Here is a 12,664-nt window from a genome sequence, read left to right as displayed (position 1 = left end):
AGCCCTGCTCATCTTCCTTGCTCAGAGAAGCAGCAGAAGATTCCAGCCTGTGGATTCTTGTCTTCCACACAGAACTGACCTTGGATTCACCTTTGAAAGAAATGTTTGCTGCCCACCCTTGCACAAAAACTAACAGTAACTGATTCCTTTTCACCAGAGTCCTACTGCTATACACAGGGCTGGCCTAAGGATTTTAGGGAGGGTGGGGGAGATGATGCGTTGAAATACATACCAAACTTAGTAACTCATTTTTGTTACAAATATGTTTGGTATTTTATGTCTTCCCAGCTTTCTGCTGCAGAAATGGAACCCAGTTACTTTCCCCTTTCGGTCAGAGGGATCAATTCATGTCAGTGTATATTTATTTATTTATTATTATTTAGAGCTGTCTTCACTTAGTTTAAAAAAAAAAATAACAAAGGGAGGTCCACAGCTTCTGCTGTCACAGGACTCAAGGCCAGTGCTGAGCATCCCTGTGTCAGAAGATGTGTGGATGGCATATATTAATTTAATTTACTGAACTGGCAATGTGTGGGGCTGCACATATGGCACTGGTCTGGGAGGCAGCAAACCTGGCTTCTATTACTGGCTCTGCCGCAGATTTGCTGCGTGACCCTGGGCAAGTCACTTCCCTTCTCTGTGCCTTCACTGAGGTCAAACTAGGTCATCTAGTGGTCCTTCAGGCCTTAAACACTGTGAAACTGGACAGAGTAATATTCAAGCTTATACATATTTATGTATAAAATATATCATAAAGACTCTTATCTACTCCATGGTTGCCCCTCTCTGCACAATTGTTCGATGGAGCAGATAAGGTGCAACCTGTCTTTGCTCCTGATCTCAGGGCTGTGATTCTGGGGAGCCATTACATAGCTCAACCAAGGTCTGCTTTATTCCTCTCTGCTTCCCTGCACTTTCCTTGCATAAGGCAAGGGCACAGTCAAGCCTCAAGGCTTTTGGAGGGGGTGGGACGTGATGGAGGTCAAGGCTTGCGTGAAGGTTGGGAGCTTTATAGTCATTGATTGATGGGTGTCTAGCTGGTATTTGTGGTTAGTTTCTTTGAATCACCTGCCTCCACTGATTCTCCTGGGGCATTGCAGCTTCCATGCCAGCCCTTACTTTGGCCTGTGCTTGGACAGCACAAGCACTCCCTTGATAAATAGCTTTTGCTGCGTGCTCTGTGGTGTGCGGGTCTGGGCTCAGACCAAAGAGGGAGCAGGTCCATAGCTGACAGTCCTACATAGTGAACATTTTGCTATCAGCTCCCCATCTTTTAAACTAAGAATGATCAAATTTGAGAGCTTCCACTTATTTGTGGTAATATGGCACAGGGAGAGAGGCATTCCCTCAAGTAAGAAGACCTGAAGCCATTTAGGGATTTAAGGGTCAAAAACTACACTTTACACTCCATCTAGAAACTAATAAGCAGCCAGCGCAGACCACAGAGCACCTTGGCAAATGTCAGGAAATTTGTCTATAAGAGGCAAAATAAATGTTGTCTTTGGCAGGTTTCAAAGTCAACAAAACATGTGCTTCATCCATAGATTTAGGGGACAGAGGATTCTGGGAATTTATCAGACAAATTTGCAAGCTTGAAAATCCATCAGGATCTGGCTACTTGCCGGCAAGAATCTGTTTAATTACACTATGAACCTTGTAAGAAAGATAGGGTATAAAGCAAATCTTAGTTAAGCAAACTTAGCTGAATACCCATGCCACCTTTCTTTGGGTTCTTTTAGTTTCAACTGCGTAACTATCCTTAGCAAAAGCATCCAAAAGTATAGGATATAAGGAGGTAAAAATAGTGTTGGACTACAGTTTTGATAATATAAAAAAATTGGTTGATATGTTAACTATCCAGGTTTTCAGAATCAAATAATACAACCACAATAGACAATAACTGCTACTTAACCACTATTCTGGAAAGGGATTTTGTTTAGACTTTTGACTAAACGTCGCTCAAAATAGGACCTCACTTGTGTCAGTTTAATTTGTTATGAGCTCTGCAGTTGGTAACACAACAGAGGAAAAGCAATCCAAAGTTAAAGCATAAGACAATTGCTTACATACCAGTTCACTAAAGTCTCCATCCCAATGGGTCCATAGCAGTATACCCTTTTAACCTACTTCCCAAACAAGTTACATTAGCCCCAAGATCTTATTAGCACATGTAGACACAAAGAACTTGAAAGGTTGTCTGTATCTGGTACTGCAAGTCTCAAGCTCAGGCCCCTAGAGCTGCCAAGCGGGTGCTTGATCCTCTACACCATGAAGCTCTGAGGACTAGTTAAGGGTACTGCTGCTAATACACCACCAGGAGAGGCTACAACCACTGACTCACCAGGGTGAGATGACTAACAGAAGACTGCTGATTGGCCTCCTCTTCCTCTTCCTGTCCCATCCCTTGTCTGAGCAATTAGTTGTGTGGCCTGTTGCTGTCCAGACGTCTGAGACTGGGTGCCTGGTTCCTGATACCATATGTTGTCCCTGTCACTATGCCTGATTCCTGCATCCTTGCCCTGACCAGGTATTAATTGTTGACTCTGGTATTAACCCTGGGTGTGACTTTGGATCCTGACTCTGGCTTTGATCCTTGGTGTGATTTCTGACCCTGATTCTACTCCTGGCTCTAACCAGTAGGTCAGACAGCCTACATTATGGGCCCTAATTGTCCTCTCACCATCCAATCAGGGAATGAGACATCACCTTTGAGTTCTTGCAGCTGGGGCTAGAATTTTCCAGAGGTTTTTTCCAAAACATCTTGTCACACCTCTTGTGTAAGACACATTAGGCCATAGCTGTTGGTACAACCACCTTAGGACATACATTGAACACTGGCTTGTTTGCTTTGGTCAGCAACTTATCGCTGCAAGTCCTTTTCATGGGCCCCTCTGCAGTGCATCCAATAGCCAACTTTGCATGCTATGCTTGGTCAAGTTGCAGTTTCTCCATCAACACTCTGCTAGCTGCTGAAATGTCCAGTTTAAAGTTCATATAGTTTATACAAAGTTCCTCCACATTCTTTGAACTTGTTTTAACAGTCCATTATACAATGCAAAGTCAGTTCAAGAACTGTTGTTCTCCAGCAGGTTGCAACAGCTGTATAAATATTCCATTTCTGTTCCCCTTGTTTTAACAACAATGTTGGGATCTTTGTATGTATGGGTGAGTTGCCTCTGTGCCTTATTGATCAAACAGTTACATTTCTGAAACAACTAGGAGTCCGGTGGCACCTTAAAGACTAACAGATTTATTTGGGCATAAGCTTTCATGGGTAAAAAACCCCACTTCTTCAGATGCATGGAGTGAAAATTACAGACACAGGCATAAATATATGTTGGCACATGGAGAGAAGGGAGTCACCTTACACGTGGACAACCAGTGTTAAAGGCCAATTCAGTTAGGGTGGATGTGGTCCACTCCCAATGATTGAGGAGGAGGTGTCAATACAAGAGAGGGAAAATTGCTTTTGTAGTGAGCGAGCCACTCCTAGTCCCTATTCATTTCAATTCATTCATTTTTATTCATATTTCAATTCATTTGCAAACTTAACATTGTCACTGTGCCCTCCTGATTCTGGGCTGCTCTGGGGACTGGACATGCCCTGATGTAACTACAACTTTGGGGGACTTTCTAAGTTATGGCAGCCTCCCTGGAGTTGCCTTATGGACCAAAACACTTCCTGGAATCTCTGTAGCACTGAGTGCTGTGGCCCCTCATATGCTTCCTGCCCCTGCCTTTGGGGCTTGTGAAAGGGTCCTTGAAAGACACAGTTGCTGGACTGGGGCATCCTCATCCAGCACTAGCTGGGGCATCTCAGGTACCTTTATGCTGCTCTGGCCTTCTTAGGTGGTGTAAAGGGCTAGGGGATGGGGCTGATGATCTCATCCAAGGTCTTTAGTAAGTAGGTAAATTCACACATGCTGATCTGATCTTCATTATTTCGCCTTTCACTCATATATAATGAGGTACAAAAATTCTCAGAGACTGTGTATTTCTTCTGTTTAGAGTTAACTTTGTCTTTACCCCCCTTTTGCAAGTATGTTTTTCTTTTGTTCTCTAGCCTCAGTTTATAAGTTATTATTTTATGAGATGTAGTACCCTACGTAATTAGGTGGCTGCATGAGCTTTATTGCTTGACTTGAAGCAGTCAACACACTTGGTTTCAGAAATAACCATTTTTTCCCAGACTAGTTTGGTTCCTCTTCTTTTATCTAGATCCGGGGACGTGAGCAGGTTTCAGGGGTCCCTCAGAAAGAAAAACTGAGAGCCCCTGATCTAGATAACATGTCAAACCCATAAGGTTTCAGAATGAAAACTGGAATAGCAATGGCATTTTTTATTTTAAAAGAATTTCTATTTACAATATTGCTGCAGCATGTCACATTTGAAGAGGTTCCTGCATTCCATACAGAGGAGAAATTCATACTGGTAAGTACTAGCATGTTTCAACCTCTTAGTTTCAGTGGCTAAGAAAAAATGCAGGCATTTGGAAGCTGTTGAAATACAGGCACAATAGAGATGATGATGGTCTATTGCAGTATTTCTCAACCTTTTCAGGTTGGCAATCCCTTATCCAAAGTCAAATGTTCATGACCCTCTTACATTTACTGTAAATGTTAGAGTAAAACATGTGTCAATGACAGGCCTATCTAATTTATTCGTGTGAGAGTATTTCAAGAGGATGACAGAGCATTGAACCGTGAAGGATAAAGGTGTGAGGGGAATGGAAAAGTGAGATTTTCTTTGCTGTAGAATGTAATAAAATTAGCAACACCATTTAATGGTCGCCTGGGGGGTCACGATCTACTGATTGAGAAACACTGGTCTATAGATTTGTTAGCTAATCTGTGCATACTAAACTATGGGAGAATATTAGGGAAAGTCTGTGAAGGTAAAATAAGGTCTTTGCTTACAGACAGCCCCCAACCTGAAGCAAATACTCACCAGCAACCATACACCACACAACAAAAACACTAACCCAGGAACCTACCCTTTCAACAAAGCCCGTTGCCAACTGTGTCCACATATCTATTCAGGGGACACCATCATAGGGCCTAATCACATCAGCCACACTATCATCAGAGGCTCATTCATCTGCACATCTACCAATGTGATATATGCCATCATGTGCCAGCAATTCCCTTCTGCCATGTACATTGGCCAAACCGGACAGTTTCTACATAAAAGAATAAATGGACACAAATCAGACATCAGGAATTATAACATTCAAAAACCAGTAGGAGAACACTTCAATCTCTCTGGTCACTCGATTACAGACCTAAAAGTTGCAATTCTTCAACAAAAAAACTTCAAAAACAGACTCCAATGAGAGACTGCTGAATTGGAAGTAATTTGCGAACTGGACACCATTACATTAGGCTTGAATAAAGACTGGCAGTGGATGTGTCATTACACAAAGTAAAACTATTTCCCCATGTTTATTTTCTCTCCCTACTGTTTCTCAGACATTCTTGTCAACTGCTGGAAATGGCCTACCTTGATTATCACTACAAAAGGTGGTTTGTTTGTTTGTTTGTTTTTTCTCTCTCCTTCTGTAATAGCTCACCTTACCTGATCACTCTCATTACAGTGTGTATGATAGCACCCATTGTTTCATGTTTTCTGTGTATATAAAATCTGCCCACTGTATTTTCCACTGCATGCCTCCGATGAAGTGAGCTGTAGCTCACGAAAGCTTATGCTCAAATAAATTTGTTAGTCTCTAAGGTGCCACAAGTACTCCTTTTCTTTTTGTAAAATAAGGTGTACTTCCCTTTTAAATTAAAGCCTGAAACTACTGCAAGATTTTATTTAGAACTTGCCTGAGTGCCTTTTTCCCTACAAAATATGATATAGTTTACTTTAAAATTCATGTTACAATAGAATCTCATTTGACACAGCTCTTTGCCAGAATGACAAAAGTTAATTTCAAGGGAAGTTTGAGCTCTCTATCTTTGTACTTTTCCATAATAGCCATGTTTCCCAGACTCTACTGTGTGATAGCTCAGTTTTGGTGTACCGCACAGAATAAGAAAAAAGGTAATATAATGGAGAGAAATTTTTTTTCCAGCTCATTTCTGACATGCCTTATTCAAGAAAATGATTGTTCACACTTCACAGTTTGGTCTGTCTATCAGGCTGGGAGTACTGCAGCGTGCAATAGTAATTGGGATGACGATTGTGGTGAACTCTCTCTTTGACCCGTGCTTTAACAAAGAGGCTTCTATTTGTCACTCCAGTGTTCAAAATGCTCATTTCTGATCTCACAAGGTGCACATTTATTTAAAAGATTTTAATACAGGTATAAAAACAATGCTTTATCTGCAGATTTAGTACACCATCAACTGGTGCAGCCTTCTTTTGGGATTACACATTTCAGCAATCACCGTTCTCTTCAATGAGACGGTGTATAATTGTTATGCCACTGAATTTCAGTAATTTTCTCGGGTGCAGGGCCAGATGTTAAAGGAGGAGTGTAGATCTTAGGAATCTGGTTTATTTATATGTTTAAAGGGGAAAACCAGCAGTGTCTGCATGCAATTAAAGATCCCTTGGTATGTTCCTGCCCCCTACAAGATCTGCTTCTTCTCTATTTGTGAGCTATCAGAATTTCTCAAATGGATGTGGTGTGAATGTGTCTAGAATTAGCAAATCTCCCCTCATCCCCCATTATTTGGTGTGATACTATCAAGAAGAAAAGGCAGATTTTGTCCATAAATTACATGCAATGTTTAGTATTTGTCTACATCATGTGGATTCATGAGACACTATGGAAACAAAGCAGTGGCCTTGATCCTGTGCTGTGGATGAGTAGCCAGTATTGCCAACATGAGGCACTCAAAAATCATTTGTCAAAAATTGCAATTATGGGGGTTGCTCTGTACACCAAGCTCCTAAGATTCCAGTTGTTTGCCAAGTAGTCCATGACTCTGAGGCAAGCACTGTTGGGGCTTCAGCAGCTGGGCCTTGTAGGCGCTAGCCCTGCTGGGTCCCAGTAATCACTCAGACACATGGCTAAGGGAAAGGATATTTTACTAGGGCTGGCGGAAAAGAGAAAGGTTGCAAATACCTTAGGTTCAGAGGCATAAAACAGTTACAGTTCAAAGTGAGCGATAGTGGTAAATGTTTGGGTCCTGAGATCTTGCAGGTTTACAGGCAGAAGCAGTTAGTGTCTCTGAGTGGGGCCCCTTTGCACTAACTTCCTGCCCAGCGACTGCTGCTCCCCCTCAAGGCCCACATGGCCTGCACCAACTGTAATGTCTGGTGGTCTCCATCTGTTCCATACTTGGCTCTGCAAATGGTTCCTGAGGATTTACCTCGGATTTCAGCTTCTCTCCAGCTCTCTGCTTGCCATGTAGCAGCTCCTGGCTTGCCAGGTGGCTGACACTTCCAAACGGAGCCCAGCCATTTCCTGGTTCAGGCCTTTACCGTTACCCAGCCAGCAGGAAGGGGTTGTGCTGTAGGGATAGGGCTGATGGTAGTTTAGTCCTCTGCTTAGCAGACCCCTCACAACATCAGGTGCAGGCCCAGATGCTAAAGTAGGAGTGCAGAACTTAGGAATTTGGTTTTATTTATATTATATTTTATTTTATTTGCCTTAAAAAAAGTCTGTAGGATTCAAGGTTTTTTCTCAAACCATTGGGCTAGAAATTTACTTTTAAAAAAAATGAAAGCTGAAGTTCTCACATAATCACCTGGGCCCTGGGAGCGGGGCTTCTGAGACAAAAACATCAAAGACTGATGATAAAAATCACAATAGTTGGTAACCAAGATTTGCTCATGAGTGAACTGTGGATCTGGGGTAAGGGCATGTAAAGGTGTTTTTAAATCACCTTGCTTTTCCCCAATCAGGGGTGGACTGTGTGGTGGTCCAGTTTCCTAGCATAAATTGCAACAACCTGTGCTCTGTACTAACTGCTGCTGGGAGCCAATAGCCCCAAAGAACTATTATAGAAACCATGGCTCTCTGGGGCACAGGGAAACTCTTGCCACACCCTTATGCTGGTTGCAGGGCCACATTGTGCTGGGTGCTTCAAACAAATATAAAATGAAAGACAGTCCCTCCCCCCAAAGATCCATGAATATTAATTGTGTAAGGCACAAGATAGAGAAGAAGGGGGAGAGAAGGCTAATAGTAGATGGAACACCAATTGTTACTTTCAAGAGGACATACTCTTTTCATTTGAATTGGTCCCTTTTTATCATATTCAGCAAATATGAAAACATCTTTCAATGGGGTTCTGTATGCAAAGGAATCTTACCACATGCCTTCAAACACAGAGGGACTTGATTTTTCCCCTTCTTCATTCATTCTTAAGACCATAAAAAGAGCCATGCTGGGTCAGACCATTGATCCATGTAGCCTCTAGTCTGTCTCTGACTTGGGCCAGTGCCTGATGCTTCTGAGGGAATGAACAGAACAGGGCAATTTATCAAGTGATCCATCACCATGTTGGCCAGTCCCAGCTTTTGGATATTTAGGCACACCCAGAGCATGGGGTTGTGTCCCTGACCATCTGGGTTAACAGCCATTGAGACTCCTGTCCTCCCTGAATTTATCTAAAATCTTTTTGAATCCACTTATACTTTTGGGCTTCACAACATCCCCTGGCAATGAGTTACACAGATTGGCTGTGCATTGTGTGAAGTACTTTTGTTTGTTTTAAACCTGCTGCCTATTAATTTCATCTGGTGACTGCTGGTTCTTGTGTTATGTGAAGGGGTAAATAACACTTCCTTATTCACTCTCTCCACACCATTCATGATTTTATAGACCTGGATGATATCCCCTCTTAGTCATCTCTTTTCTAAGCTGAACAGTTCCTGTCTTTTTAATTTCTCCCCAAATGGAAGCTGTTCTGTACCCCTAATCATTTTGTTGCCCTTCTCTGCACATTTTCCAATTTTAATATTTCATTTTTGAGATGGCATGATCAGAACTGCATGAAGGGTTCAAGGTGTGGGAGTACCATGGCCTTATGTAGTGGCATTATGATATTTTCTGTCTTATTATCTATCCCTTTCCTAATGGTTCCTAACATTCTATAAGCTTTTTTGACTGCTATTGCACACTGGGTAGATGTTTTCAGGGAATTATTCATGATGACTTCAAGATCTTGTTCTTGAGTGGTAGTACCTAGGTTAGATCCCATCATTTTGTATTGTATAGTTGGGGTTATTTTTTCCAAAGTTCATTACTTTTGCACTTATCAACATTGAATTTCATCAGCCATTTTGTTGCCCAGTCACCCAGTTTTGTGAGAGACTTTGTAACTCTTCACAGTCATCTTTGGACTTGACTATCTTGAGTAATTTTTTATTATTATTATTTTGCTACCTCACAGTTCACCCCCTTTTCCAGATCATTTATGAATATGTTGAACAGCACAGGTCAAGGTATAGATCCTTAGGGGACCCTGCTATTTATCTCTTTCCACTGTGAAACCTGACCATTTACTCATACTCTTTGTTTCCTATCTTTAACAGTCACTAATGCATGAGAGGACCTTCACTCTTATCCCATGGCTGCTTAGTTGGCTTAGGGCCTTTAGTGAGGGATTTTGTCAAAGGCTTTCCTATGGAAGTTTTTCATAGTTTTTTAGGTATGAACTTTGTCAAGGTTCCTCCCCCACTCTGAACTCTAGGGTACAGATGTGGGGACCTGCATGAAAAACCTCCTAAGCTTATCTTTACCAGCTTAGGTCAAAACTTCCCCAAGGTACAAAATATTCCACCCGTCGTCCTTGGATTGGCCGCTACCACCACCAAACAAATACTGGTTACTGGGGAAGAGCTGTTTGGACACGTCTTTCCCCCCAAAATACTTCCTAAAACCTTGCACCCCACTTCCTGGACAAGGTTTGGTAAAAAGCCTCACCAATTTGCCTAGGTGACTACAGACCCAGACCCTTGGATCTTAAGAACAATGAACAATCCTCCCAACACTTGCACCCCCCCTTTCCTGGGAAATGTTGGATAAAAAGCCTCACCAATTTGCATAGGTGACCACAGACCCAAACCCTTGGATCTGAGAACAATGAAAAAGCATTCAGTTTTCTTACAAGAAGACTTTTAATAGAGATAGAAGTAAATAGAAGTAAAGAAATCCCCCCTGTAAAATCAGGATGGTAGATATCTTACAGGGTAATTAGATTCAAAAACATAGAGAACCCCTCTAGGCAAAACCTTAAGTTACAAAAAAGATACACAGACAGAAATAGTTATTCTATTCAGCACAATTCTTTTCTCAGCCATTTAAAGAAATCATAATCTAACACATACCTAGCTAGATTACTTACTAAAAGTTCTAAGACTCCATTCCTGGTCTATCCCCAGCAGAAATCAGCATATAGACAGACACACAGACCCTTTGTTTCTCTCCCTCCTCCCAGCTTTTGAAAGTATCTTGTCTCCTCATTGGTCATTTTGGTCAGGTGCCAGCGAGGTTACCTTTAGCTTCTTAACCCTTTACAGGTGAGAGGAGCTTTCCCCTAGCCAGGAGGGATTTCAAAGGGGTTTACCCTTCCCTTTATATTTATGACAAACTTAGACCCAGTATTCTTGCTACCGCTGTTTTCCCCTCACTTATCCTATAGCTCGTGATAAACTGGTGCCAAAAAATGGTAAGTGAGAATAATAATTTATAAAAGGGTGAATTGAGATGTGAAAACTCATATTTTTCTACAGAGGTGAGCTCTCCCATTGTTTTTAAATGAATATGTCAGAGTAGAAATGGGGCCTATATGAATGCAATTTATAAGCATCAAATGTCAAAATAGATTGAAATTGGCAGTGGAAGGATGGACAAGCTGGAGCTGCAGTGAGCTGTTAACTAGACACTCCTTCAAGTACATGGAATGCAGACCTCTTTCAGCTGTTGTTCCCACTACCAAGTCTACTTCAAAATTTAAACCATCATGTATTGTTAAACTTTATGTTGTTTTAAGAAACACACTGAAAGTGACTATATTTTTAAGTCTCCATTTTTAGCCCTCATCTCCATTTCCTGATTTGAGATAGGGCGGCTGCCTGGATGACCTCATAACCAGGAGTCCTCAGAGCAGAGAGGTTTTTCCAGTCTTGTGCCACATGCTGCTTGCCTGGACTGGAGGATAGAGGCCATATTTTACTAAATGTATAGTAAGGATCTAAAAAGTAATGTAGTCCTAGGGTAACCTTTAGGTTTGTCAGAGTTCTGTGTGTTTTCAAATTGTGTTCATGGAATGGAAGTGTAAACCCTATGGCCAGAAACTCCAGAGGGGAAAGCACTTTTTACTCCCTCTACTGGTGAAAAGAGAAAAATGCTGCCAGCGAGCATATTAAATGCATAGGCTACCTACCCACAATTCCTCTAGTGAGGAATTACCATAACTGTACATAAACTTGGATTTTGGGGGTAGTGGGGAAAGAGCTGTGAGAGTAAGAGATGATGTGGAGGAGAGTAACAGAGCAGAGTGGACTTGGTGAGGCCCTGTTCCCCCAGCACCTTAATAAAGCTTACTCACTAGCTGGGTTAGGAGATGGTGCTTCCAGGCAGACCGGGCAAGATGCTCCTTTGGGATTGGAGACAGAGCTATAAAGAGACGCTTGCATATCTGCTACTTGCTGATCCAAAGAGTGAGTTCAGGTTGGTGGGTGGGTGAGGTCAAGGGACTATCACCTGGTGAACAGTCTCACCAGTGAGTGGGAAGGGAGTTAGATTACTGCCATGTTATTGGAAGAGGCATGGTATTTTACTCTTTATTTACATATATTTTGTTACTGGCTCTTCCCAAATGTATGCCTCTGTTTCCTTTCCCTAATAAAGATTTCCTTGTTTGTACACAGTCTTGAAGTGTTTGAGAGTGGGGAAACCCAGTACTAAGGGCACAGAGAAGGCACATTTAGTTTTCCCAGGTTTCTGGGTGGTGGCTCAAGCCAGTTTAACTGTTTGTCAAGAGGGACCCTCGATATATTGAACACAGCCCTTATTTGCTGCTGTTAACCACATCACAGAAGGGTTACAGAAGAATATTTTTATGAACAGAATTGGAATGATTTATCTGTGTGATGTTATGAAACATGTTTATTACATGGTGGTTTAGGTTTATTTAAGTGTCTATAGACCTTGCAAATTTGTTTTTTTTTAAACTATATTGTGTAGAAGCCTAGTTTCAGCCTTAACTTTAGAATGACTAATTGGGCTAACTTTATCCCTGGCACAAATCCATTGTTTTCCACAGTCCTATATTACTGGAGAAGATGAGTTTGGCTCTCAAACTCCAAAAAAGATAAATGAAACCCTAAATTCAAAGGAAAATATCACTTGCATTTGCCCCAAATAGAAAACACACAAGAAAATCTTTTCAATTGTATTTATTTTTGCTTTCAGTGTCAGGGAAATGTATTTAATGTTTTGTATCCCTTAGTGCAGTGCTACTCAAAGTGGTGGTCCGCGGACCGGTGCTGGTCCACGAGCCATCGGCTGCTGGTCTGCGCACACATTGGAAAAAAAAATTGCCAGTCCCCTACATCAGACAGCTTGAGAAGCACTGCCTTAGTGTACCCATCTTAGCTAAGAGGCTGGAATGTGTATGATTGATCCCAAGAACAAACAGAGCTCTGGATGTCAGTGTTCAATTTCATCACTGAGATCTTCCTTCAAAGTGAAAGATGCAGAGAT

This window comes from Lepidochelys kempii, chromosome 3 (assembly GCF_965140265.1).
Source record: "Lepidochelys kempii isolate rLepKem1 chromosome 3, rLepKem1.hap2, whole genome shotgun sequence".
Classification (NCBI taxonomy): Eukaryota; Metazoa; Chordata; order Testudines; family Cheloniidae; genus Lepidochelys; species Lepidochelys kempii.
The sequence above is the reverse complement of the archived record's forward strand: the minus strand, read 5'-3'. Positions refer to the sequence as shown.